The sequence below is a fragment of the Silene latifolia genome, chromosome 9 (genome assembly GCF_048544455.1).
Source record: "Silene latifolia isolate original U9 population chromosome 9, ASM4854445v1, whole genome shotgun sequence".
Lineage (NCBI taxonomy): Eukaryota > Viridiplantae > Streptophyta > Magnoliopsida > Caryophyllales > Caryophyllaceae > Silene > Silene latifolia.
The window spans coordinates 120,081,744-120,106,601 of record NC_133534.1 but is presented as its reverse complement, the minus strand read 5'-3'; positions in this window follow the sequence as shown (position 1 = coordinate 120,106,601).

Genomic DNA, 24,858 nt, shown 5'->3' with positions numbered 1-24,858 from the left:
CTTTATAGGTCTGGATAGCTTAGAGATGTATTATTCTTCTTCTAAGTCTTCCATCATTCACAATGATCAAATATGTCCCTTACATATAAGACTAGTAACACCACATTACTCCTACTAAACATCATGTACATTATCAAAACATACAATTTAGCTCCTTAACCTCTACTTAAGACTTCTTCTTAACTTTGCATCCTACCTTAGGATAGTTGCGATTATCAAAACTCATGCAAGATGATTTTGAAATCCAACTGTCAAATAATATCCGAATTCAATAAAGCGTTGTTGTTGCATGCAAAACCCTTTGCTACCAATCAACCAAGCTAAGTAAACATCTTCATGTTTATGCTTATTTAGGACTCTTGTGGAGTTGAGACTAGATAAGTCATCTTAATAAGTTACCAGTTTGTTACTTCCAAAAATAACATGACTCCTGTCCATTTAGGTTTCGAATCAATAATTACTTATTTTGACAAAGAAGGAACATATTTCTTCGTCTTATTCTCAGTTTGTGGCTCTTGAACATTTTCTCCCACTCTGTCTTTAAGAAATACTCCTCATTTCTTTAATAGACAGCATCACGAGCCACAAACCCGTTGTTCTCGTGATCATGTAGGAAGAGAGATCACATGTTTACTATCGAAACAAGCTACAATTTACGTACTATGCCTAACCATATCTCATATGAAAAAGTAGATGATTGCTTTAATCATGTTTTATATTAGTGGAAAATTTAAATGCCAGACAAATTTTATAACAGAACCACCTCCAACTACAATGCAAAGATTCAATCATATCGTAATGAAAGTGAACTTGTGATACCATATCACACTCTTTTTAGTGCAGATAAAAGTCATCACTTTATTGTACCCAATTTAACAAAGTACTAATACTATGGTTTTATAATCTGTAGTTTGTGATACTTTTTAAGCATTCATTTGAACTTATTCAAAGAATTTCTCTTCTTACCTCATTAAGTGGATATCAAGTATCTACCTAATCCGTTGGTAAAAGAGATGAAGAAGTAATAACCTTTTCTGATTGAAATTGTATTCGACCATACACTTCAAAGTGTAAATAGGGCGAATATTTTGCTCTATTCATAATCCTTTTCCAGAAAAAGTCATGAATTAACTTGCTTTGAATACAAGATTCGCACACACCAAAAGATTTCCAAGAAAATGGTTTGGGAGACTAGTCAAAACTAGTTTCTAAATGTGATTTTCAATCGAGAATTGAGAAAGGATTGGGGTCACCAATTTGAGTCTTGTATATATGACATTTTATTTCTAGTTTGAATATAATTACCTTGATTTGTTTGGTCTCACCATAAACTTAATCGTGGGATGTTAGGGCACAACGCTTGTTTTAATTGCATAATAGAGAAACCCTTTGCGTTTTATACAAAAACTTGAATTATATTCTTATTTAGAGTTAGTGTACATCGTAACAAGTATTGAGGTACATTTCTAAATACAAAACTAAAATGAGTACACTACAACATTTATATGTTCATGGATGAAATGGCAACTACCCTAGTTCCGAACTTATTCTTGCTAGTCGTCAAACGATAACGCCAAATATTATAATGAAATTCCACAAATTTGTATCAAATACTAATGATGTGCTAATTAGCAAGAATGCAATGTCAATGTCATAGATATTCAAGGAGGAAATATGTTGGAGTCACACGACCAACTTCCTAGATCTTTACTTATTTGGGGTTTGTTTCTATTTTAGTGTCTAACACTTTCTCTTTCGAGCCTAGTTCTATTCTTAACAATTAAGACAGGTACTTGCTTCTTATTGCTCCCACTTACTTCAAGAATTTCTACTTGATGAAGACATATCTTCATATAAATTCCTAGTTAATCCTTTACAAGGATGAACTCTATTGTGGTATTTGGTTAATCAAAATTTCTAACAAATTAATTTACCAATTTAACATTGTCATGTTCTTAACAACTTAAGTGATTGATGACAAGTGTTTAGATTGAGCAATAAGACTTTTGAACCACGGATGCATAGAAGATATTATCAAAATATATTTTGACTAATCATCACTTCTAACCGTGCTTCTTCATAAGAAATTATATATAGGTATATAAGGAATTTAAGATGTTAATCTTATATTTGAATAAGATGATTCCTATCGAGTTCTATGGAATAGAACGATTCCTATGGAACTAGTCCACAACCTATGATACGGTTCATTTTTAGAAAGAGATTCTTTAGCGGAGACTCGTGTTACAATCGAATGATATCGCATATGAGTAGGAGTAATGAAATAGAACAATATTAAAAACAATGAAATAGTGGGAAAATTAAACATTCATCGTTATATCTAAAATATTTTAGCATGTTTTAGCATTTATATAATGACCTCCACCCAATTATAAAAATGATTCCAAGACCCAAAATTCATATTAACTTTGGATGTGAGCCTACAGGCCCTCTACACCTCTTATTAATATAACTTAGTGGGTTAACCCTTTTTACCGATTCTACAATTAGAACTCTCGGTCGATGAATTTACGTTAAGTTCATCATCAGCCCGAACCTATTCGGACAACGGTCCCTCTAATACTTTCGTTGAGATCAACCAAATTTCGAAATGTAATAACATTTTATTACCCCACTTACCCAACGTCAATAGAGAGCACCCCGAAAAATCGTATTGTACCTTTATGAAATTGAGATTCATTGGTTCCTACTATTTGGTAAGCCTATGTCTCAATCTTTAAAATGTGTGAGGTTGAGTCAATTCATTATCTATCAAATTTAAGTGAACTAAATTTTCGAACTAACGATAATTATAATTGACACGGTCGATTACTCGATATGATATGCATCTGTTGTTTATGGCGATTTGGCAATGCATGCAACATATAATGAAAAATGCATAAGCAATAAATAAATTTCCTAGTATGACCTTCCTAAAATAGAAAATCTAATAATCTATTTAAAAATTCGGAAACCAACTCCATTGGTCCCTTGAACTTCAAGTGGCACGCTTCCCAAGGACTCCGTCTTGATCAGAACGCCTTTCCGATTGGCACCGTCTTGAAGGAACTCCGGAATTAAAAATAATAATAAAATTACATAGCATTTCTATTATACATTTGTAAAAATGAATCTAGTAAAAATAAAAGTGATACGAGATCACGTAAAATTACAACCGAATTGGTAATCCCTTACATTACGGGTAATACCGATTAAAACTAAGGCCATACTAAGATAAAATTACATAATTAAAAATTACATAAATAAAATTATGACATTCATCAATAAAAATGCAGCATTATTATATGTGTCTAACATGCCAAATTAATGTGTCAAATCGCCCTACTTAAACCTTATATCTTTTATAATCCGGTTTATGAAAATGCGTGATAGTAACTTATTAAAATCAAAAATCAATACTTAAATCAAATTTAAGCTCAAGTTAATTACCCTAACTCTCTTAGGACTCAAAAATTAGTCTTTACTCAATTTTTGACAATAATTCAACTTGGTTTTGTAATATTGCTTATTAAAGTTCTTTAATCATAACAATTATGAAATAATTCCCAATAAGTCATAAAAATTTGGAAAAATTGTTGGAGTGAGTGTCCCCGACAATAATGCGATCACAATTGTCGATCATATTGATCACATATTTAAATCTCATACCAAGAATACGAAAGGGATGATACATTACATATATAGTCAACTGGTCCACACATATCGGTAATGATTGGTCAAGCTAGAGTTTGACATTACTTGTCGTCGACGGTGGTGATCAGATTGATCCTTGATGTCACACCTAAAGGACGATTCCCTTAATTGAAAAAGGTTAATCAATTGTATGTCGATACAGAATGATTAATTCCTTAAAATTGAACAAATTATTGTCATAAGAGAGAAAATGACATCTTATTGTAATGTGATTAATAAGATTTTATTTAGTAATTTAAGAAGTTATATTACTGAAATTAATCGGTGTTTGCGAAACGCGCGAGATGAGAATGATAAGTTAGTTAAAATTACAAGATGTTGTGAATTATACTAACTAGTATTTAAATGACCATTTTATGAGAAAGTAATTTTGAATTACTAGTCAATTTGTTAAATGTGATTTATTTAATTTGTAAATGATATTTAATTTGTTAAATATGCATTTTAAATTAAAACATGACATAAGACATGTCACATGTCTCATGAAATACAATTGTACAATTGACAAAAATAATATGAACTCCATATTACACTTCAAAAACCGAAAATGGATGGGCAATAAGAAGTTTTTGTCTTTTTCCATTTGTCTAAAATGCTTGATAGTGACTTGACCATGAAAAGCCTTACACTAGTTTGTCTTGTGAAGACAAAAAGGTAAAAGCAAAATGGTCCCTATACAACTAAGACCACCTGTTTTTGGAGCATAATATGGAGAGATTTTCTCAATTTTTCAATTATTCTCTTATGTTTAACAAAACATAAACTTCTCTCTCTTGTTCATCATAAAATCAAGTTTTATGAATATAATTTGTATAAATCAATAACTAATAATACTAGTAGTAGTATATGAGTATTAGTAATCAATTTTAAGGTAAACCACATTACAAATATCTAGTACATGTTAGTTTGTGGATTTTGGGATAGTCTTGGGTGCTACTAATTGGAGGGCTTCTATTTTGAAGTCATGAATGTTCATCCATTATTGGAAATCTCAAGAACTAACAAGAAGGAGATCTTGTTGGTGCCCATATGATGACCGAAATTTTAGATGGTGAGAAATCGATTTTCTTATCTCTTCTTATTTAGTTTGCATGCATAAGATTTGTAATTAATTTTATGACTAAATTAATTTGTAACATATAAGAATATGTTGTATAATGAGATATAGATTTATAACAAGTGGTATCAAGAGCCTTTGGTTGTTTGCATGCAAATCGGTTATAGTTTTTTCGAGTTATACGATTAACATATAAAACTCATAAATTTGTGTTATTATGATATATCACGAAATAAATTATGCATGTTAAAGTTTCTGATCCTAAAATGTATTTAGGATATTTTGGTTAATTTATGGATTTTTATTGTTCATCTTATATAATAATGGAATTAAAAATGTGATTTTATGATTAAAATGTCATTTTCGGACTAAAATTAGCTAAACTTCGAATTTTCCAGTGGTTTTTGGATATGTTTTCACATATATTATTTCTAGATGACCTGTAAATTTTCATTTTTTTTGGAGTTCTTATGCTCGAAAAATGGATTTTTCATGATAAAAATCGAATTTAAATGAAAAATAGGTTAATATGAGATTAATTTCGAATTTGGTATTAGAAATTTAGTATGTTGTCACATGCAATTGTACAAGATGTATGTAAAATAATAGGCTATATTGAAGTCTTTATGCATGATTTATGAATTTTTGATGAAAAATAGCATAAATAGTGACTTAATTAGTGAATAATTGCTATAACATACTTCATGACTAAGGAAAAACGTCACATGTTGCATTTTATTATCTTTTTCAGATCTAAAATTGAAAAGTTGATGAATATATTTTTTCTCATGTTTTTATGATTATAATTGATAAATCCGATAAACCGCAACATAGTTTTTCCGATAATTTTTCGAAATTTTAACCTAAGTTTTTTGAACATTATGAGTGTCATGGTATTTTTCCAGAATGTTCAAGAGTTTAAATTTCAAATTTCAAATTTATTTGAAATTTTTGTGATTTATTTGAAGTTTATAGCATTTTATTGTAATTTTGAGTCCATTAATGAACAATTTTAAGAAATAAAAGTTAATTATAGTCAAATAGTTAGTGGAGACTAATTTTGAGTCCTAAGTTGGTTAGGGTAATTAACTTGTGGATAAATATGAATTTATGTAATTATTGTGATTATAAAACGTTAAATCACGCACATCCGTAAAAACCGTTTAATATACGATATTGGCTCCTTAAAGGCGATTTAGCATAAAATTGGGCATGTTCATACATATTATAATGCTGTATTTTATTTATGATTGTCATAATTTTATTTTATGTAATTTTTACTTAGTATGGCCTTAGTTTTTAAAACGTATTACCCGAAATGTATGGGAATATCGATTCGGTTGTAATTTATTGTGATCTCGTATCACCGTTTTGTAATTTAATAGATTTATTTTATTTTAATTACAAATGTATAATAGGAAATTATGTAATTTGTTATGTAATTTATTTATTTCGGAGTTCCTTGAAGACGGTGTCACTCAAGGAAGACGATACATAAAGACGGTGTTACCTCGAGATGCGTGCCTCAACAGAAGTTCAAGGGACCAATGGAGTTGGTTTCCGAATATGTAATAGTTAATTAGATTTTCTATTTTAGGAAGGCCATACTAGGATTTATTTTTATGCTTTGCATTTTATTTATATGTCGCATGCATCGCTAAATCGCCATAACTAAAACATGCATTATCTTTTTTAGTCGAGTTTATTGACCGTGTCAATTAGAATTATCGTAGTTCACCACTTTAGTTCACTTAAAACGTGATAGATAATAAATTGACATGACCTATCGCTAAAATAAACAATTGAGACTTAGCCTTACCAAAAAGTAGAAACCATGAAAACCTATTTCGCGAGGGAGTGCACTCGGCCATCCCGGGGTACAAACCTTGTTACGTAGGGGAAGTGGGTGATAAATGTCTAATCCACCGAATTCATGTTGATGAGGGTTTCATCGGCTACCCCGTGCCCAAGTTAATGTGAATTTGGATCATGGACACATTTATTCGAAATTTGGGTTGAACTCAACAAAAGTAATTGATAAGGGTTTCATCGGCTACCCCGTGCCCTTGTCGGATGTGTTTTAAGCTAAAGATAAATGTTAATGTATTTTTATCGACCGAGAGTTCTAAAAGTAGAATCGATTAAAGAGTTAATCCACCGAGCTATATTGATAAGGGTTTCATCGGCTACCCCGTGCCCAAGTTAATATGAATTTGGATCTCGGAATCATTTATCATAGTTGGGTAGAGGTCACTATGTAAATGCTTTACTTGTTATTTACAAGTATTAATAAAACGATAAATGTTAAGTTTTCCACTATTCCGTTATTATATTGTTCTATTCCTTTACCAGAATTCATATACGATATCATTTCGATTTTAATTCAAATCTTCATTAAAACATCGTAACTAAAGACAAATATGAATTTTCTTCTAAAACCACATATGAACCATTGCTATGGGTTGTTTTTCATATACTTAATTGAATTAAGTACCTTGAAGCGATAAATTGTTTTGGTAATTAGATTTGTCGGAAATCGTAATAGACCAAAATACCGCAACCACTTCAATGAAAGTTTTAAGACTAAACAAACGAATGAAGAGTAGTCTTCATGAATATAATTTTGCTTCTCAAAACAAAGACTCAATGAAATGAGTGGGAGCATTCTCTTAAACCGTTAAGAAAAGGATAAGGTTTTAAAGAAGTAAAATTAGAATGGAATTGATACAAGGTAATGTTAAAAGTAACGTTATTGAGAATAACAATACTAAACCTATCAATCCCGACCGATAAAGTTTCCATTGTCTTAATTGTTGGACGCTAGAAAGGAAACTACCCCAAATTATTGAAGAATCAACAAGTTAGTTGTGGGACATCTAATCGGACCTTCTTCTTTAAATGTTTATTTGATTGACATAAATTTTGCTAGTACTACTTCGTCAATATTAGAAACCGGTGGTGTTTTCATCATTGTACTTGATACATAGGATGATTAGAATATGACGACTAGCCACAATGATGTTGAGAGGAAGAGTCATTGTGTACTTAATCTAGTTTTGGGTTTAGAGTTGTACTTAATTAATTGTGATTATTAAGTGCATAAACTAAAAATAAGAAGATAAACTTGTTAAGATACAAAAGAGGTTTCACTTTTGTGACCCTATACACCATGATTTGATGTATGGCTAGCCCATTATCAAGGTGATTATATTCTAAACCAAACTAGAATGATATATCATGAAGATGATGCAAAACTCAAATTGGTAACCCAAGATTAAACCTTAGATTCTGGAATGATGAACGCAAAGAATTATCGAGTACTCTTGAAACCATTAGATCTTATGGCATATGCGTATCTTGTATTCAAAGCAAGATGTCTCGTGTCTTTTGGTTGAAAAAGGAGATCGAGGTTGTAAATCATTGATCCAAAATAGTTTGATCATTTTGTTTTACCAACGATTTAAGTTAAAGCTAATGTGCTCACTTAATAAGGTAAATAGAGAAATCTTTGAAGAAGTTCAAAGAGTTCAAGGAATCACGATTTAGTCGTGATAGGATTATCAAGTGAAGACCTTGATGCAAGCCAAATGAAATGTGATATAGTATCACAAATTAATCTCTCTTAGCACACATTATGGGATAATGTGTGGTTGGATAAAGAAATCAAACGCTATTCGATATGGTTTGGAATTCGATCAAGTTACTTTGAGTTACTTGATCCTTTTGGGGATTTTATCATTTTGTCTAAATTATTTTTCCATTAAATCTAAAACGAATCATATGAGATATGAAATGGTAGGGTACCATGGTTGTAAGTTTTCAAAAGAAACAAATGCTCATTTTTCCTTATTATAATCACGAGTACAACAAGTTTGTGGCTCGTGAAGCTGTCTTTCTAAAATACAAGTTTATTTCTAGAAGATAGAGTGGGAGAAATCATTCAAGAGCCACAAAGAATGTTATGTAAGAATGTTATGTCGCAAGAAACTGGTCTTTCTTGGCTACATGAGACGTTTTGTGTAAGACGTTGTTTCTTCAAAACCTAGGAGGTTAAAGTCGTCACTTGTTGAAGATGATGAATTCATATTTAAGAAAGTAAAGAGCTTACAAAGAAATTGCTTGATTCAAGTTGATTAATTCTGGAAAGTAATGAACATATGACTTACATGAGAGTGTTTAAGTCACAACTCAATACAAGGCTTAGAGCCATGAAAATCCGAAATAAAAGGCTTGATTAGTGACAAAGGGTTTTGCACTAATAAAGAGGGATTTCAAAGCTTGATTGGTTGCAAAGGGTTTTGCACTGGTTGAAATGCTTAAGTCTATTTGGATCTTCTTAGGGATTGTGTTCCATTATGATGATATACATATAGCAAGTGAATCTAAAACCCACTTCTTCAATTAGAAGGAATGTATTCAATACATGTCTTGTGTTTTATAGATTCTTACAATCCTAAAATCATGTGCAACTTAAGAGATGGTCTTAAGTAGGACATCAATGAGTTGGAATCAACATTTTGATCATGTGATAAAACATTTCTCGATAAGTCGAGAAGTTGTGTTTATACATGAAGTTTAGTGGGAGTTACGGATATTTTAGTAGTCTTATATGTGAATGACATATTGATCATTGCTAATGATTTAAGACTTTTGGAGAAATATAGTACATCTTTAATATCCGGATTATGGAGATAAATCTACATGATATTAATATCAAATATGAAGTCTTATGTTGATAAGATTTGTGATTAGTTCAATCAAGTTGAACATATTTGATTGATTCCATTTGCTTCCGCTGCCGAATCAATTAAATAGGAAATGATGTATAACACTTCATATACTTTGAGTATGATGAATTGTTTCAAATCGAATTTAAGTAATAGTTACCAAGTAAGCCATGAAGATTACCCTTAAGTGCCTGCAGAAGGATTAAGGATGTAATGCAAAGTGCTTTTGATGCAATTTTGTGTAAGGGTGTTACACAAGTGACAATTGACAATTGAGATTGCGCATGGTTTCCGACAAAACCATAATCAAAACACATTAGGATGGTTAAGATACCATTGTGGCTATGTTAATTAAGAAATAGATTTTCTAGAATCGTTCTAGGCAATAAAGAACAATGAGAAATATTTACAAAGGAAATTGAGTACACTTGCAATCATAAGATGTACAAGAAGGATGAGTCCCGCACACTGTGAAAATAATGGGAGCTATTCTAAGGCTAGAGGGCCTATGTCTTGATTGGATCTCGACACGTACTCAGAAAGTTTTGTAATGCAAATGTATACATTACAAAGGAAAACGAGTATGTAGTTAGGTTGAGTAAGGTACAAGAAGTTGATAAAACCTACTAACCAAAGCCTTTTTATAGGCTTAACATGATGCGTCATGTCATTTCAATTGGATTGAGATTAATAACTACATAAAAGATCAAATTAGATTATAGAATATGAAGTAGTAATCAGGCATTGACTATTCATATGTGATAACCCTATTTGTCGTTCGAGTTTTTATATCTGAAAACTCCTTTTATACTTTGTTACATCCAAACGGGTTGTAGAGACAACATTGAATCCCGTTAAAGTGAACCCGAATTAACATGGTATTCGCCCATAGTCACTTGTATGAGGTGAGGTCTCAAAGTGACTAGAGTGTGATGCGATTGATGGCAAGTTCAAGTGCCATAGAGTCATGTGAGATGACTAGTCGATCACATAGGTAGACTGTTAGGAACACTTTGTCGGGCAATGACCGCTTATAGAGTTCTGGCAAATTTATATAGCCTGGTCGTGGCGAGAGCTACTATAGTATTCTAATGAGTCGATTCTTTTGACTAAAGACCGTTCACCTAAGGTGGCACAGTTTCAGATTAACTTTGATTTGTGTTACTACGACCTTCGTAAATGGGGTCAAATTGGCATATTTTGGGTTATGATGGCTGTGGCTAGACGAAGGGAATAAGTGCGATAGAAATTGTCCACCTCCTCGTCAGGGTTAAAACAATATCTCAGGGCCACTCGAAGAGTAATGAACTGGAAATGCGTGGCCACGCTCGGATGGTATCTATGGTAGATAACTCCGGTCAATCAGTTATTCTCCAGATCGAGGAAACCACTCTCGATATGATCACTTACAAGTACGACCCGGAAGACACCTTGCATTGAGTGAGAGATAGTAATAGGACAAGATAATTGGTGACGCACACTTGTCGAGGACAAGTGGGAGATTGTTGGAGTAAGTGTCCCCGACAATAATGCGATCACAATTGTGTGGGATTTATCTGTATGCATCCCTTTAAATTTAAGGACTATAACGAATTTATCATGATGAAAGCATGTCATAAAATAAATTGCATAAACAAAAATTGTAAAGGATTAAGAAATAACCTTCGGTCCTAGCAAAAACGGCTTAAGAACAATATCAAAATTGATATTCGCCTATCAGTTGCACCCAAGACGATATGAGAAATGCCCTTTGATTATGCTAGAATCGATCCAAAAATTAACTAAATAATTTTTTGGTTTTTTTTTGTGTTTTTCGTAGAGATGAGAGGCAAGAGAATGAGTGAGAAAAATTAGGTTAAGAAAAATTCACTCCCCTTCCCCTTTAACCGTGTATGAGGAGGAGATTAGGGTAGAATTTTTCTTCCTAATATTCTCGGCACATTTACCGAAATTAGGAGAGTTAATTTCTCTTTTTTTTCGGTTATTCCAAAAATGTATAAAATGTGTAAGTTGTCATATAGTGAGGATCGAACCCATGACCTCTTGGTTTGAGTACCCTCACTATTACCACTATGACACATTCATCTTGTTGATATTAAATATAACCGATTACATTTAATTACGAATTAACAGATTAATTCGTCCAAGCTAACATTACATACATTTAATTAAGTATAACTTATTATATTCAATTTACGAATTGACAGTTAATTCGTCTCAACTAATATTATTTAATCTTCATTAAATAATTGTCTCATCAACACATTGACTAACTGTTTAGTCATATAAGGCATCAATGTGATTATATTTCTATAACCACATCTCTCAAACACATCCTATAGGTGTGACCTTTAGGGACCAGTTGATCACCGCCATCTGTATGATAATAACGTCAAACTCTCTAGCAAGCCAACCGTTATTAGGTAATCGTTAATCAACTGATTAAAATACTAAGTATACCCTTGTGAACCTGTAAGAGATTTGCAAATGTTATCACACTAATTTGTGGAGGACACAAGCTCCAACAAACTCCCACTTGTCCTCACAAGTGTATGTGCGATAACCGATTCTCATATCCTAAAATTTCTCCCACTCAATGTAAAAAAATTTTCAAATCCGTATTCACAAAGGTCGTATTTTACAAGCGATCATTATCAAGAGTGGTTTCCCCGATTAGAGAGTAACTTAACTGATAAACGAATCAACATTCGATCATGGCCATGCATTTCAGTTACTACTCCTCGAGTGGCCCTGAGAAATAACTATACCTGATAAAGGTTGGATATTTTCCTCAACTCGAATCCTGCCGATGTAAGCACAGTATGAAATGACCCAGAAAAAAAATACTTAGCCTCCAGTTACAGCAGACCGTGAGAAAGAAACCAAAGTCACCCAAAAACTGCCTTAATCTCAAGAGACAGTCGATAGTCAAAAGAATCGACTCTAGGAACACAATGGATGTCCTTTCCACGACCTGGCACCGAATGTTTTTAAACATTTAGGACTCCATTACGTTGTCACAAAAAATTTGTCCTACGAGGTATCATTATAATCTCGCATTTGTGATCGATCAGTCAACAGTTTGACTTATGGCTCGTTGAACCCACCATCAATCGACTGCACAATATAATAGCCAGAGTTATCAGCTCTTGTAGGCGATTACGGACCAAAACAAAATATAATTTAATTCAGTTCACTTTGTGGCGTTCAAAGTTGTCAGTACAATCCACATGAAAAACAAAATATTATTATAAAACGATGAAGTTATAAATAGTATATGAAAAAGATAATGTATCAAATCCATAATCGACTACTACAACTCAGGAACACGTTTAATTCCCATGGAAATAACGTGCCCTTCATGCTTATCAAAATTCAACGGTTTAGTGAGAGGGTCTGCGATGTTATCATCCGTCGCAATCTTGTCAATCACTATCTCTTCTTGCTCCACATAATCACGGATCAGGTGAGCTTTCCGATGTACATGTCTAGATTTGTCGCTAGACTTTGGCTCCTTAGCCTGGAAGATGGCACCTCTATTGTCACAATAGATGGTGATCGGGTCATTCGAACTAGGAACTATCGTAAGTCCTTGTAAGAATTGACGCATCCATATCGCTTCCTTAGCTGCTTCCGAAGCGGCATAGTACTCGGATTCAGTAGTAGCATCTGCTACAACACTCTGTTTAGAACTCTTCCAGCTGACCGCAACACCATTAAAAGTGAAGATGAACCCGGACTGAGATTTTGAATCATCTCGATCCGTTTGGAAGCTAGCATCTGCGTAACCAATTGCGCATAACCTAGTATCGCCTCCATAAGTCAATACCCTATCCTTAGTCCTCCGTAGGTACTTGAGGATATTTTTAACAGCTATCCAGTGTGTTTTACCTGGATTCTTTTGGTACCGACTCGTCATACTCAATGCATATGCTACGTCTGGACGTGTGCATATCATGGCATACATGATTGATCCTATTGCAGATGCATAAGGAACACGACTCATGCGCTCAATCCCTTCAGGCGTCGTGGGTGACTGAGACTTGCTCAACTGCATCCCAGACGTCATTGGAAGGTTCCCCTTCTTGGAGTTGGTCATGGTGAACTTCTCAAGAATATTATCCAAATAAGACTCCTGACTAAGTGATAACGTCCGTCGTGATCTATCTCGGTAGATACGGATTCCCAAAATGCGTTGTGCCTCACCCAGATCTTTCATCTGGAAATGGTTCTTCAACCATTCTTTAACCGAAGATAGGAGAGGAATGTCATTCCCAATCAGGAGTATGTCATCGACATACAATATCAAGAATACAATCTTGCTCCCACTCGACTTGATATATAAGCATGGTTCTTCGACCGATCGAGTGAAACCATACTCTTTTATCACCTGGTCGAAACGATGATTCCAACTCCGAGAAGCTTGCTTAAGTCCATAAATGGAGCGCTTAAGCTTGCATACTTTCTTAGGATGTTCAGGATCTATGAAACCTTCGGGTTGCACCATGTACAACTCTTCCTCCAAATAACCGTTTAAGAAGGCGGTTTTCATATCCATTTGCCAAATTTCATAATCATGAAAAGCGGCAATCGCTAAGATTATCCGAATGGAACGTAGCATGACTACAGGTGCAAAAATCTCATCATAATGCAATCCGTGCACTTGAGTGAAACCTTTTACCACTAGTCGTGCCTTATAGGTATCTGGTTGCGCGTCTACAGAACGCTTTATTTTGTAAAGCCATTTGCACTGTAGAGGTTTTACCTTATTAGGTAAATCAACTAGATCCCATACGTCATTCTCATACATGGAGTCCATCTCGGATTGCATGGCTTCGAGCCATAGCTTTGAGTCGGAACAGGCCATATCACCTTTATAGGTAGCGGGTTCATTACTCTCTAGGAGTAAAACGTCATTCTCCTCGACCATACCAATGTATCTGTCCGGAGGTTGAGAGACTCTACCCGACCTCCTAGGTTCCTCAGGAATATTAACCATATCATCAGTTGGAGGAACAACTTCCTCCATCTGTTCCTATGTTGTTGGTTCTGGAATCTCCGACAGCTCGAAGGTTCTATTACTCGTCTTGTTCTCGAGAAATTCTTTCCCTAAGAACGTCGCACTAGCCGCAACAAAAACTCGATGTTCGGTAGGCGAATAGAAGTAATGACCAAATGTTCCTTTTGGATAACCTATAAAGTATGTCTTGACCGATCGCGGGCCGAGCTTATCCTCGTGTCTCCACTTGACATAAGCCTCGCAGCCCCAAACCCGAATAAAGGACAAGTTAGGGACCGTTCCCTTCCACATTTCATATGGAGTCTTGTCGACAGCTTTAGTCGGACTTCGGTTAAGTATAAGAGCAGCTGACAAAAGAGAAAAACCGCATAATGAATCAGGCACTACCGTGTGACTCATCATGGATCGAGCCATATCAAGTAAGGTTCGATTTCTCCGTTCGGACACACCATTTAATTGAGGTGTTCCAGGTGGAGTTAACTATAGAACGATTCCACAGTCTTTAAGGTGTTGATCAAACTCATTTGAAAGATATTCGCCACCCCGATCTGAACGGAGTGCTTTAACCTTTCTAACCAGTTGGTTCTCAACCCTGTTCTGGTATTCCTTGAATTTCTCAAAGGATTCACTTTTATGCTTAATTAAGTAGACATATCCGTATCTACTCAAATCGTCCGTGAAAGTGATAAAATATCTATAGCCATCTCTAGCGGTAATTGACATAGGTCCACAAACATCAGTATGTATGAGTCCTAATAGGTCACTAGCGCGCATTTCAACACCTTTGAAGGAAATTCGAGTCATTTTGCTAATGAGACATGATTCACATGTGCCATATGTAGAAAATTCGAATGCGGGAATAGTCCCATTATCGACGAGTTTCTTTACGCGTTTCTCATTTATGTGTCCCATTCGACAATGCCATAGATAGGTTTGATCTTTCTCACCAACCTTTAACTTCTTATTATTCATGTGTAATACTTCCGTGGTTTGATCTTAGATGTAAATTCCATTCATGGAAACTGCTTTACCATAAATCATTTCATTGAAAGAGAAAATACAGCTATTATCCTTTATTGAAAATGCAAAACCGTCTTTAGCAAGTACGGAAACAGAAATAATGTTCTTAGACAAACTGGGTACATAGTAACAGTTATTTAAAAATAACTCAAAACCACCAGGGAGTTGGATTACATATGTTCCCTTCGAGACAGCAGCAACTCGTGCTCCATTCCCGACTCGCGGGTCCACATCACCTTTTTCGAGAGGTATGATGTTCTTTAGGCCCTGCAAATGATTATACAGATGAGAACCACAACCAGTATCAAGTACCCAAGTTCCGAAACTTGCATGGTTAATCTCAATCATATGAATATAAGATGACATACCAACAGGAACGACACGGCCTGCTTTGATGTCCTCACGGTAGACGGGACAGTTCCTCCTCCAATGTCCAATCTTGTGACAATGGTGGCACTCAATGTCACCGCCCTTGCTCTTTGCCTTGCCCTGTGAGCCACCGGTCTCACCGGGCCCACTCTTACCGTTTCCTGGCTTTTTAAACTTTGGCTTACCTACAGCTAGGTCGCCATGAGCCTTGCCCTTACCTTTACCCTTGTTGGAAATCGTGAGAACATCCTGCTTCATGGTCCCACTCAATTTCATATCCTTCTCGGTGCAGACGAGAAGGGAGTGTAGCTCATGAGGACTCTTTTTCAAGTCATTCATGTAGTAGTTCGCCCTGAAAAGGGCAAAACCATCGTGAAGAGAATGAAGCATTCGGTCTATGACAATGCTCTCACTGATTTTACAATCAAGTGCCTCCAGCTTCTCGACATTCTCAATCATGTGAAGAATGTGTGGGCAAACCGGATGGCCCTTCTGGAGTTTCGCATCAAAGAAGCGACAGGTATGCTCATAAGTAACGATTCTCGGTGCCTTTGAGAACTCGTTAGTGAGCGTGGTGAAAATCTTGTTTGCACCCTGAGCAATGAAGCGTCTCTGCAAATTGGTTTCCATTGCAAAGATGAGTACGTTCTTTATCGCACCCGCTTCCATAACAAAGTCACTATAAGCGAGTGACTCGTTGACTACTTCATTGGGGCCTGGGTTTAGCGGTATTGGCTTAGTTAAGTACCTGAGCTTACCGTCAGCAATGGCAACATTCCGTAGTGCCGCCTCCCAGTCCGTAAAGTTGGACCCGTCGTTTTTCAGACGTGTTAAATGATTCATTTGGTCCATGAATATTTTCAGCCAGGACTCGCGTCCAAGTGTGGCACTAAGCATTTGGATTGCGTTATTTCCAGACATTTTGTTATAACAGTAAAATAAACGTGTTCTACACTGCGAAAAGAAGAATAAATAATAAGCATGTGCATCGTTTATATTTTTAAGTCTAATGAACTAATGTCATAACGCGAAGACTCAAAACATTTATACAATTGACCTTCCTCAAGAATTATATAAATGATCCCAAGACTCAATTATCTGTAAATTGATAAGCTAACCTTTTAGCTAATTCTACCTTTAGAATTCTTGGTCGATAAATTTCTATAAATTCTATCTTTAGTCCATCATAATCACGAGAAACTCTTCGGACTATAATGTTGAGATAAACTAAGTCAACACAAACTACTTACCCAACGTAGAAGGGGTCATGTTATGCCTACCGACGAAGAAGGAATTCATAGTTGTTTGCCCTTATAAAGACTAGTCTCAATTTCCGTTTTAGAGGAAGATCCCATCAACTTTATTTTAATTCATTTTAAGTGAACTAATATCTAGCATGCGTGAATGATTAAACTAAGATGATGGCTTAATAAACATGTGACATCTGTATGTCTATGAAAACTAACATACAACCTATATGTGTCAATTTTCATGCATTTTAGTAGGTGGTTTGGTTTTAGGCGGAATATGATGCATAAACTATCATGTGAATGAAAAGCAATAGGAATGAAAAACGTAAAAGCAATAATAAAGTCCCAGTGTGGCCTATCCTATCAAAATGAACATAAAATACAAGTTTGGAATCCATCCTTGGACCCGAGAAGCTTGTCTCGATGTTCCATCTTGATCCATGTAGCGGGAGTGAGCTCCAATCTCCATCTTTAGTGTTTTTCGAAAATTACAATAAATAAATTTACATAATAAACCTATTTATTACATTCTAATTTCAAAACCCAAAACTAAAGGAAAAATAAAAGAGATTCGAGATCTCATAATTACATAAAAAATCATGTTTCCTTCATTACGAAAACATAATTTGACTAAGGCCACACTAAGTATTACAAATTACAACCGATTGCAAAAAAAATACGTAAATAAATTCATTCAACGATTCATTCAACAAAAAATAAAATGCATCAACTAAAATAAATTAAACATACATGGCACAATTCCTTAATTATGTTGATTAATTTATCCAAACCACCTATTTAAATTAACAAATTAAGTGACAATTCCTCAATTAATCACATTAATTTCAAACTTAAATCATATTAAACTTGTAGTATGAATTTAATCCATCAATATTTTAAACTGTTTTAAAATAATTAGGTATCTTTAAAATTTGTGAACCGCTTCACAAAAATTATCATACATTATAAATTTAATGTATAAACAAAATTGGCCAAAATAAAAAAAACAAAATCCTTTTTTTTTCTTTTTGGTCTCGGCTGAACAGTAAAACAAATAATTTTTTTTATAATTTCAGCACGGCTAAACTAAAAACAGAAAACAACTTTCCTTATTTTGTACACGGTTTTATCTGTAAAAACCGAAACAAGACAATTTTTTTTTTTTTCTTAAATCATCCTCTCCTGTGAACAAGAACCACGTGAACGATGAATAAGAAAAAAATTTTCTTTTCTCGGATGCTTTTCAAATCGGCATAAATAAAAACAGCCGCAAAAAAACTTTAATCGGTTTTTCAGGAGAAACCGAAAGAAAGAAAAAAACCAGAAAATATATATTTTTTTTAATAATACTGTTCATCCGTGAACAGTAACGGAAACGAAAAAAAAATTCCACGGCTCAAAAAAATTCCAGCCGATTATATGTTTTTCGCAAACCCTAATTATTGTTTACAAACAATTTTATGAAAATTATCAAAATTAAAATTCGTGGCCTTGGCTCTGATACCACTTGTGGGATTTATCTGTATGCATCCCTTTAAATTTAAGGACTATAACGAATTTATCATGATGAAAGCATGTCATAAAATAAATTGCATAAACAAAAATTGTAAAGGATTAAGTAATAACCTTCGGTCCTAGCAAAAACGGCCTAAGAACAATATCAAAATTGATATTCGCCTATCAGTTGCACCCAAGACGATATGAGAATTCACTCCCCTTCCCCTTTAACCGTGTATGAGGAGGAGATTAGGGTAGAATTTTTCTTCCTAATATTCTCGGCACATTTACCGAAATTAGGAGAGTTAATTTCTCTTTTTTTTCGGTTATTCCAAAAATGTATAAAATGTGTAAATTATCATCTAGTGAGGATCGAACCCATGACCTCTTGGTTTGAGTACCCTCACTATTACCACGATGACACATTCATCTTGTTGATATTAAATATAACCGATTACATTTAATTACGAATTAACAGATTAATTCGTCCAAGCTAACATTACATACATTTAATTAAATATAACTTATTATATTCAATTTACGAATTGACAGTTAATTCGTCTCAACTAATATTATTTAATCTTCATTAAATAATTGTCTCATCAACACATTGACTAACTGTTTAATCATATAAGGCATCAATGTGATTATATTTCTATAACCACATCTCTCAAACACATCCTATAGGTGTGACCTTTAGGGACCAGTTGATCACCGCCATCTGTATGATAATAACGTCAAACTCTCTAGCAAGCCAACTGTTATTAGGTAATCGTTAATCAAATGATTAAAATACTAAGTATACCCTTGTGAACCTGTAAGAGATTTACAAATGTTATCACACTAATTTGTGGAGGACACAAGCTCCAACAAATTGTCGATCATATTGATCACATATTTAAATCTCATACCAAGAATACGAAAGGGATGATACATTATATATATAGTCAACTGTTCCACACATATCGGTAATGATTGGCTGGCTAGAGTTTGACATTACTGTCGTGCGACGGTGGTGATCAGTTGATCCCTTGAGGTCACACCTAAAGGATGATTCCCTTAATAGAAAAAAGGTTAATCAATTGTATGTCGATACAGAATGACTAATTCCTTAAAATTGAACAAATTATTGTCATAAGAGAGAAAATGACATCTTATTATAATGTGATTAAATAAGATTTTATTTAGTAATTTAAGAAGTTATATTACTGAAATTAATCGGTGTTTGCGAAACGCGCGAGATGAGAATGATAAGTTAGTTAAAATTACAAGATGTTGTGAATTATACTAACTAGTATTTAAATGACCATTTTATGAGAAAATAATTTTGAATTACTAGTCAATTTGTTAAATGTGATTTATTTAATTTGTAAATGATATTTAATTTGTTAAATATGCATTTTAAATTAAAACATGACATAAGACATGTCACATGTCTCATGACATACAATTGTACAATTGACAAAAATAATATGAACTCCATATTACACTTCAAAAACCGAAAACGGATGGGCAATAAGAAGTTTTTGTCTTTTTCCATTTGTCTTATGCATTTGTCTAAAATGCTTGATAGTGACTTGACCAGGAAAAGCCTTACACTAGTTTGTCTTGTGAAGACAAAAAGGAAAAAGCAAAATGGTCCCTATACAACTAAGACCACCGGTTTTTGGAGCATAATATGGAGAGATTTTCTCAATTTTTCAATTTTTCTCTTATGTTTAACAAAACATAAACTTCTCTCTCTTGTTCATCATAAAATCAAGTTTTATGAATCTAATTTGTATAAATCAATAACTAATAATACTAGTAGTAGTATATGAGTATTAGTAATCAATTTTAAGGTAAACCACATTAGAAATATCTAGTACATGTTAGTTTGTGGATTTTGGGATAGTCTTGGGTGCTACTAATTGGAGGGCTTCTATTTTGAAGTCATGAATGTTCATCCATTATTGGAATGCTCAAGAACTAACAAGAAGGAGATCTTGTTGGTGTCCATATGATGACCGCAATTTTAGATGGTGAGAAATCGATTTTATTATCTCTTCTTATTTAGTTTGCATGCATAAGATTTGTAATTAATTTTATGACTAAATTAATTTGTAACATATAAGAATATGTTGTATAATGAGATATAGATTTCTAACAAAAATTCGAAATCACTTTTTTTTTTTGCAAATACTGAAATATTACCAAGATTCCAAAAAATCAATAAAATTTGCCTACAAAATATTTATAATTTACTTCATTAATAAATCGTATAAATCATAACTTTTACCAGTTAATCCAAATTAAAAATGAAAATAGAAAAGTCAAAATCAAAATTTTGAACATTCTTAAATAATGTCCAGATTTTGGAAGTAACAAAATTTCAACCAAAAATTTCGAATTAATTTTTGTGACTAATAAAGTTGCCCTTTATCGATTTTATCACATAAAAATCAATAAACATACCAAATCAATCATAACCAATTATGCAACTTTAGATCAGATGTTCATATCATATATACAACATTAGGAAAAAATTTCATGCCATAAAATTCATTTTAGCTATTTTTTGCTAAAAATAGTCACTATTTATATCATTTTAACCATTAAAATTTTAAATCATGCATAATAAATCACATTTATCTCAAATTTTACATACAATCTGTAAAATATACATGTGACATCACATTAACATTTCATGGCCTATTTCGAAGTTTAACTATTTTTAGTCATTTAACCTCCATTTATACCATTTTTATCACATAAAAATCATAAAACATGCAAAACTAATCACAATGATCTGAAATTTTACATACAATATGCAAAATATGCATGTGAGGTCATACTAAAAAATTACGACCAGTAGTGAAGTTTAACTATTTTTAGTAAATAAAAGTTCATTTTACTCAATAAAATGTAATTATTTCACTAAAAATCATTAAAATAAGCAATAATCATCCATAAATCATCAATATGACCTAGAAATATTTTAGAACCAGAATATATTACATGCAAATTTTTTTCGTGATTTATCATTATAAATCTAAAATATCTAGTTTTAATTAAGTTACATTTAACTCGGAAAACCAAACCGATTATGCATGCAACGCCAAAGCTCTTGATGCCAATTGTTAGGTTCATATACCCTTATTAGACTCTTCTAATGGTAATTTAATTAACTTGTTAATATAAACCTTGTGGATCTAGTGCATGCATTACAAAATGAACAAAAAGGAGAAATTATATTTCTTACATACAATATGGATGAAACTTTTGGGCACTAGATTAGGACTCCTTCCTAATCTAGATCTTGAGCTTATTATGATAGATGATCTTCCAAAAACCCAAAGCTCCAAGAAAGGAATTCTCCTTTTAGTTGCACCCAAGACTATCCCAAACACCAATACTATTACTAACTAGATAATGTGTATTAGTCTCCTTAAATTTTAGATCTAATATTAATTTTAATACTACAATAGTATTCTCTTGATGATATTAGCTTTTTAGAACAAATTCTAAACATGAAACAATTTTATGCATTTTGAATATGTGAGAAGAAGTGAGTAGTGCAAAAATGAGAACAACTTCCCATGTAATAAGGGGCTGGTCTGTTTTTTGCATAGGGTAGGGTGAGGGATTTCTTTTTCTTATTTTAATTGCATGCTTGTCTAGCTAGTAGACTAGATTAAGGCTATGCAATCATGTTGTCCATAAGCATGCAAATGAATAAAATAAGAACAAAATTAATCACCCTACAACACCCCTAAAACCGGTTTTACCATATAAAATGGACTCCATTTTAACTTTGTAATTTGTCATTTGTAATATTTTGTGACATGTTACATTATGTTACATATAACATGTCATTAGGCAAAATAATGCATATTTACAAATTAAATATCATTATATATTAAATAAAATTATATTTAACAAATTGACAAGTAATTCACAATTACATGTATATAAAATGGGTCACATTAAGTCTAGTTAATATAATCTACATCATTTTGCAATTATGATTAACTAATTACTCTTATCTCAAATGTTTCATAAACATTAATCAATTTTAGTAATATAACATTTTATTTACTAAAATAAATCTTATTTAATCCTGTTACAATAAGATATAATTTATAAATAAACTTGTTCAATTTAAGGATTTAATTAATCCGTATCAATATACGATTAATTAACTTTAGAGTTTGGGAATCGTCCTATAGGTGTGACCTTAAGGGATCAACTGATCACTGCCATCAAACAACAGTAATGTCAAACTCTTGTTAGCCAATCATTACTGATTAATGTTGATCAGTTGACTATATAATTGAATCATCCCTTTTGTATTCTTGTTATGAGATTTAATATGTGATCGCACTATTGTTGAGGACACATACTCAACAGGAACAAATGCAAAGAAAAGGGGAACCAGCAGCCGACCGTGCTTCTCCGAAATACAACACAAAAAAAAAAGCCAAACACAACACAAATAAACTCCGATCCAAAAACACATATATAAAAAATGCGTCACGCAAAATACATCAGCACATGTTTGATACAGACGACTGACCATACAAACAGGATCCGGTACAAGTATTTATCATACAGACACTGGCCTAAAAACAACGAACTGGGTTCTATCCGCCACTTACCGAACTAAGCACTCCCTACCCTTCTGATCAGAAAAGAAAGGGAGCAACATGGAAAAGAAAGGAATAACCGCGGAAGCAGAGGTGGTTACCATGACGGTAATACCTCATTCCTACTCCTTGACAAAAAAGGAAAAAATGCCTGGCAGACTTCGGACGACATAACAATCAGGAATTGTGATTCAGTGTATCGCCCTGACAATAACCCCCAATCGTCGAAATTCGGCGATGAGAAGGTGCCATGACATAGGGCGCTACCCCGATGTTGAACCCCAATCATCAAAACTCAACAACGATCGGAGATGGCAACGTAGAACGATGCACCCATCTTGACCCGCAATCATCAGACGTCTGAACCTCTGCAGACAACAGCCAATGATCAACACTTGATCAAAGGCTCGAAAAAGGCCACCAGGGAGAAACATAACTTGACAAGGACAAGGCAACAGCCATCTCTCCTCCTCCTGGGTCATCCTCCTCCTCTAAGGTCTCAGCAACAAACCCAGTGGGCCCAGAACACTCCCCTACACTCAGGACAAAACAAAAACGTCAGCCGAAATTTCGGCATTACAACGACACAAAATGGACAAATAAAAAAAAAACACACCTGCAAATGCAAAACAAAAACAAGGGCAAGCCCGCCCAAACCCAACCAACAAAAACACTTCACAAAAACCGCGTAAAAAACGACTCGCCCTTCTTTTCAAGCAAAAGACGAGTCAAAAAACCAACAAAAATTTTCAAAAACCACCCAACACCTCAAGGCCCACACAAGGCCCGCAAAACAACAACAAAAATTCCCAACACGACTGGGTATTTTTCACAGCTCAAAAAGGCAATTTTACGCCAATTCGGGCACAAACAGGTCAAAAATTTAAAATACGTCCACAACAAAGCAACGTTATTTAATCACGTCTAAAGGTGACATAAAACTACCATTACGGTCCATTTTAAGACAAACTGACTCAATTTGAGCTCAAGTAGACGCTTATTTCATCAGACATAAGACCGTCGCAAAAAGGCAAAAATTCAAATTTTGCCCACAACACCCAACGAAGGTTCAATATGGCATAGACGGTATTCCCCGACTACAATACAACCTAGTGGGGCCCATAACTCAAGCAAACAAACTTGGCATTTGTGAAATAAGATGGTTTTTTCGTCTCATTCACGTTTTTCGAGCATAGGGAGCCGGAAGGGGGAACAAAATTGCAAACTAAAAACACCCCCTATACTCCTAAACAGGTTTCTTACCTAATGCAATCATCAATTTCACTCGAAAGTGGCTAAAAAAAAACGCCCAATTCAATTTTTGAAAGTTTAGGGTTTCGCCCTAATTCAATCAACGAAAAGACAAACAAATTCAAATGGATTCAAGAGGATTTACATAGCTTGAGATCACATGATGACAATGGCACGAAAACAAGCAAGAAACAAAGTAAATAATGGCGTCTTTTTCGTGGTTTTTTGTTGTTGTGTCGAAGAAGAAGGGTGAGAATGAGAGCAACCACTTCTCGCGTCTTTTTACTTGAAACAGAGAAGCCCCCTTCCCTCGCACAACCGCTCGCGC